At 34.5% G+C, this 6,000-nt stretch overlaps 1 long non-coding RNA gene across 1 annotated transcript; it reads right to left on the bottom strand.

Annotated features, from left to right (window-relative positions):
• Nucleotides 1–562: 562 nt before the first annotated feature.
• Nucleotides 563–2,222, bottom strand: LOC126757152 (uncharacterized). The gene is made up of 4 exons (XR_007666697.1): nt 1,441–2,222; nt 1,194–1,266; nt 740–903; nt 563–667 (listed from the first exon to the last, which is right to left on the bottom strand). It is a non-coding gene; the product is annotated as an uncharacterized LOC126757152 (long non-coding RNA).
• Nucleotides 2,223–6,000: the final 3,778 nt, after the last annotated feature.

The following is a 6,000-nucleotide window of genomic DNA, read 5'->3' as shown; positions in this document are numbered from 1 at the left end:
CAGATCAACTCACATACCCAGGGATACAAATCGATCAGCTGTACGCATTGCCAAGGTATATATCTGAAGACATGAATTAGTCAATTGTAAGCATTACCGGCTCACATACCTGGGTATACGAATATATGAATCGACCGGCAGTTGTGCGCATTTCCTACTAAAACGAATCCAAAATAAATATCTTATAGTTTTATATTTTTTAATTCAATTTGAAATAATAAAGAAATCCATTTCAGTGCAAATTACTATAATTATGATTTTACATTTAAAAATAATGTCAATGTTACTTAAATTAATTGTTTTCATACTTTAATTTATTATATTTTTTTATCTTTTTGCTTTTTCAAAGAGCCCGCTTTGTGATATCGGTTTTTACCCATCTTGAAAGCTCTTTTGAGCTCCCGCTCATAATCGCCTTTAGTGAAACCTTCCACTTGCATTGCTTCTAAAAAAAATAAACAAAGTGTATCAAAACAAAGACGTATTAATTACGGAAAAGTGAAATTTACCATATACATATGGCATTATTTAGGCACTCAAACTTCTTGAATGCCACCTTGTCTTGCAGTCCATCATAATTTAACTGCACCATGAAGCTATCGCTGAGAATTTTTTTCATTCCGTTTGTAACTCCAATTGATCCAATAATGTTTTTTATAATAGACACCTGAAACACCGACTTAGTTGCTGATAATGAATATATATACATACATATATGTTGGTAAGACTTTAGACTTACGTATATATCTTTATTTTTGGAAACATCATCTTCAATTTCCGTGAGTTGCATTACGTCGCAAACTGGGAATCTTGTTTTCTTCTCCACTTTATTAAGCACTTGCTTCATCATCGAATTGTTCTGTGCCTGGCTGCTTATTAAGGTTGCAATAGATTTTGCCAGCTCTAAAATAAAAATGTTTATGTAGAAAATTATGTGCAGTCACTAACAAATTTAAGTATAAATTTGTTTTCTTATGATATTCACTCCGTTTTTCATTCTTAATTTAAAACTATTTTTATATATGTTAAAATAGTTCTACAACAACAACAAATTCAAACTTTTTACAAAATATAGAAAAATTCACAAATTTGTTTAACAAAAATTTTTAAAAATTTACGAAAATAGTTTAGCATGAATGTCGTAAGGAAAACACTTTATACTTAATCAATACTAATGGTAATATTGATTCTACCCATCCAATTTTGTTATAAGTTCGTCTATTTTTTGCTTGATTTTATTTAGTTCATTTTGAGTATTTTCCGGAACTGCAAATATACAAAAAACAATAGTGAATTAAATTACTTGTTTGGGCTGAGATTAACTTTTTTGGTTTCCGGGGTTGGAGTTTTTGGCTCGAAAAAGTGAAAAAATTTCAGTCAAAAAGTTCTACACCAAAAAGTTAATTAAATTTGTTGAAAATTTATTTAATATTAACATACCTGGACTAATGTTTTCATCGCTTAATGTAGCATTGCATCTGAATACCGGAGTTGAAGTAAATAAGTTTTGTGACATCTTTGTGTATCGACATTTACTTAAATTGAATGCAGTATAAGAATGAATAAATATTCGTTGGCATTAATTGGAAAGTAAAAAAGTTTGTAGTTAACCTGCTTTATATTAAACGTTTCTTCGTTTGCAGTGGGAGTTTTGTTCGCAGTAAAAATTCCTAAATCTGTTAGCGAATTCAAAGGTTTTTCGAAATATGCTTTACAATTTGTAAACCTTCTGCCTATAATGAAAACCTCATTTTCTTCATTCGAAAATCGAAAAATTTGGAAAGGACTATCATTAGCAAAACAAATATTGTCAGGTGGTTTGGCTTTTAGAGTGATACAATTAGAAACAAAAGATGTAATGTCACCAAATCTATTAATTTTTGAACCACTAAATTTATTTTTCCTAATAAGTTCAGAGTTTTGATCTTTGTTTTTTATTTGCTCTAAAATGTTCGTTGGCTTTTGGCAAATTTCACTTGTTCGTAATGAAAAACCTTCGTCAGTGCGTGGTAATGCCTTTGATGTGCTGTAAACTGTTCTGTTGTTTATGCGTTCTCCTTGCTGGCAACATCTAGTACAACCTTCTAATGCATTATGTCCCATAGTCTGACATAAAAATGCCTTTGCGGGTGAATCACATATGAACGCTCTGATTTTGATTTGAAATATCTTTCCACTTATGTTTATACCATTTTTAAGTAAATTGCATATTTCAGACGCAAATTCCTGTAAATAACTATTCACGCTGGATGGTTTTTTTGTGCCTAAATAAACGCCAAATTACAATACATCAGTATTTAATTGTGGAAAAAGCTTTCCCATAATAGGCCATAACGTTTGCTGTGAGCTTTTATATAGTAGAAGACCGTCAATACCGATATCTAACACTACAATTTCCATTTGTTTTATAATGTCACTTATTCTACGCAGCTTATTTTCCACTCCTAAATGCAAATATGTTCCAGGCGAAACACTTCTTATAATTGAATCCTGCCTAATAATCAGAGACTCTGCGCAAGTTGGGACATTTAAATGCCATTTATTTAAAAGTTTCAATAAACCATCAAAAGCCACACGAGTTACGTTATTTTTCACTGCCCATTGTTTTAAGTCAACTACCAAACTACTTTCATTCACATTTTCAGTTCTAGAATTTTCATTATTAATTTCAACCACATTTTCATTATCATTGTCACATTCACTAAGATTATAATTATTGTCATTTGAATTATTTATATTTAGAATTTCATTTATTTCGGCATTAATTAATCTTCTTTGATGACGTTTGCTCTACATACTTAAATAACTTTTAATACTTCACACGCGACCGCTTTCAACCGATACTTAAAATTTACTAAAAACCACAATCATTAAAATTGAAAGACAACAATTGTCGGCGTCGTGGCAGGACTAACGGTTACCAATTATTTTCAGAAAAGAACAACAACAAAAAAGCATCGGTTTTGTCAAACAACCTATTTCCTATGAAATTTAGTACTGAAGCGCTCACATACCCAGAGAGCTGGGTCGATCAGTTGTGCGGATGACCAACTCATATGAATAAAATTCGCACATTTCTTGAAGATAACAACAACGATTTTAAAGCGAAATTTTTCTCGTTTCTTGCCCCGCAACCCATTACCAACTCGCTTACTTTTTTCAGTAGTGAATTATTTTGCTACTGGGTATGTATGGGTGAGTATTTTATTCTCCTGCTGCGCGAATCAACTCAACTTAGCTACAATAATTTATTAATTTGTATTTGTTACTGATATTCAAATAAAATTGATACTTGCTCTTAATTACTTTCTACGTAAATCTTGCAATATTCAGAACTGGCAATTGCATTGAAGTTTTAGAATTAAAAGCCATTTAAAATAATTAGTTATTCTATTACTGGAAAATTGGAATATATGTCATCATAAAAAAATAATATATGTACGTTTTTTTATTTCTTATTATTTTGTTTCTCCAAAATCGCGTATGCGTGAAATGTTCGACGGATCATTCTGAACAAACTTGCCTAAGGGACTATAGATATAAAACCGTTTTTGAGCCAGCAAATTTTAAGGTGAAGTTTAAAAAAACTGAAAAATCGGTTGTATGGAGGGTATGTGATATAGTTGTGCGATCTGTCTGATTCCGGCTAATGATCAATAGAACATTAGAATACTCCCACGTATCGATATCTCAAAAAACTGACGAAAAAATTTGTACAATCCCTAAAAAAATTCGCGTTAAAAACCACAGAGCATTCAAGGAGGAGTGATGATAACGTTGAAAGAGATTGCCGATAAATTGTAGATGGCACACGAGAGCGTACGTACGATTATGCATGAAAAATTGGGCATGCAACGCGTTGCTGCAAGACTTGGTCCTATAGAGCTGAATTTCCTTCAAAAAAGGTATCGAGAGCAGGTAGTTGCAGACATGCTGGATCGAGCCAATTCGGATCCCACCTTCATGGAACGCATAATTACTGGTGACGAGACATGGGTCTATGAATATGACACACTTACGAACCAGCAATCATCCGAATGGCGGCCCAAAGGAGCGCCAAGGGTGAAAACACCACGCCAAAGCCGATCGAAAATGAAGGTAATTCTCATTGTTTTCTTCGATATTCGTGGCGTCGTCCACTATGAATACGTTCCAACTGGTGAAACCATCAACAAAGAGTATTATCTTGGTGCTATGAAGCGCTTAACTGAAATATCTACTACGGAACACGCTTCGACTCAATTGAAGACATCAAAACAAATTCGACGCGAGAGCTGAAAGCCATCCCGGAAAGTGTTTATAAAAAATGTTTTGACGATTGAAAGAAGCGTTGGCATGTGCATTCAAATGGATATTACTTTGAAGGCGATAAAATATACTTGGATGATGATTGAAAAATTTTCGTTTTATTTATAAATTCCCGATACTTTCTTGATAGGGTGTATTAACTTTGTCTCGAAATGTGTAGCAGCCAGAAGAAAACGTCGGATACCCGTCGGATTTAGCTATGTCTGTCGGTCTGTACGTGAGTATATACCCTAATTAGTCCCTTAGTTTTCGAGATATCAGTCTAAACTTTTGCACATGCCCTTTCCTTTTCAAGAAACTGTTAACTTGTCAGAACCTGTGATATCGAAAATCTGTAGCTTATAGCTATTATCCTAAAGGATAACATCTCCTCATGGGCTAAGAACCAGACTGACATAACCTAGCCTTCAACGGGTAACAGCCATTCAACAGAATACCGATTGAACTCTGGATTTTTCTTTTTTATGATTACTATCCATATTGATTATCTGTGGAATATCCTCAAGAAAATGTAATAAAAATGGTTTAAGAAGTTTAAAATAGAAATTTGACATCGTCTTACCTAGAGGAGTAGAATTAACTATTAAGAAGCGTACCAAGTATATGGGAATAATTATGGATGCGTGGCAAAGTGATGTGAAAAATCAATGGGGAGAAGAGTGGAAAAGATCCTTGGTCAACATGTAAGAAGATGCTAAAATCTAAAGTACGGGAAATGCATATGTCTTTGAAACGATACGTAATGAATTTTCCGAAAGGGCTTACAGTTGATCACATGGGAGCCGGATGGGTATTAGAAACGGCAATGTATGCAGAAAGTGAAGATAAATAGACACGAGAGAGACTTCTGTCTAGTCTCATCTAAAACTCATCTTAGATATCTAAGAGCTCCGCAGTTTAGGGAATGAGCAACTTGCTCTTAAAGTTCAGAAAAAGCGTTTGCGTCCTGTATGACATATACTTGAGCTTAAATTAAACTAAACCTCCATCTGGAGGACTTACTAGGGACCACAAGATCTATTTATGGCATAACAGCCGACCGGTATAATATAACCTAACATCCACATCGAAATCAACCAATTTTTAACAAGACCTTTTTACGGTAATTCCCACGTCCAGTTATTTTTTATTTACCATGTATATGTGCCCACTGTTGTCTTTTAATTAAAAAATAATAAGCTTCTAACCGTAAACACATTATCCTCCGTTGAAATGCCTGCGATATTTTACATAAATATATGACCGTTATTAGCATTTGATAATGCTAAAAATAATATGAAACTTGAGCTTTAACCTCATCGTGAAAATATTTAACTCACGCGCAAGTGAGTGGGCCTTTACCACGTGCAGCACTCGACCCCATTAAATATTTATAAAATTCGCAATAACTTCATAAACAATGTGTGTACGACCTTGCGAGTATATCGTCATGTATTCTTTTACCTCGGCAGCAGACAACCAACAACAAGATGCCGCAAGTGCGCTCCCATTGCCTCGCATACACCAGGTACTTACATTATGGTGCACTGTTACTGGCAGCCGGTTCAAGCGAAAATGCCATAAATTCCCAATGAGCGCCCATCGCATGCCTACACATAGTCAGCAGAGTGCCCTCAACAACCAGGCGGCTTGCCTGTCCCTCGGTGCCGTGGTCGGTCGGTCGATGCGTTTAACGGTGCGCCGGTTTGCCGG

The sequence above is a fragment of the Bactrocera neohumeralis genome, chromosome 4 (genome assembly GCF_024586455.1).
Source record: "Bactrocera neohumeralis isolate Rockhampton chromosome 4, APGP_CSIRO_Bneo_wtdbg2-racon-allhic-juicebox.fasta_v2, whole genome shotgun sequence".
Lineage (NCBI taxonomy): Eukaryota > Metazoa > Arthropoda > Insecta > Diptera > Tephritidae > Bactrocera > Bactrocera neohumeralis.
Note: the sequence above shows the minus strand (reverse complement) of the source record. Positions and strands in the feature narration are given on the sequence as shown.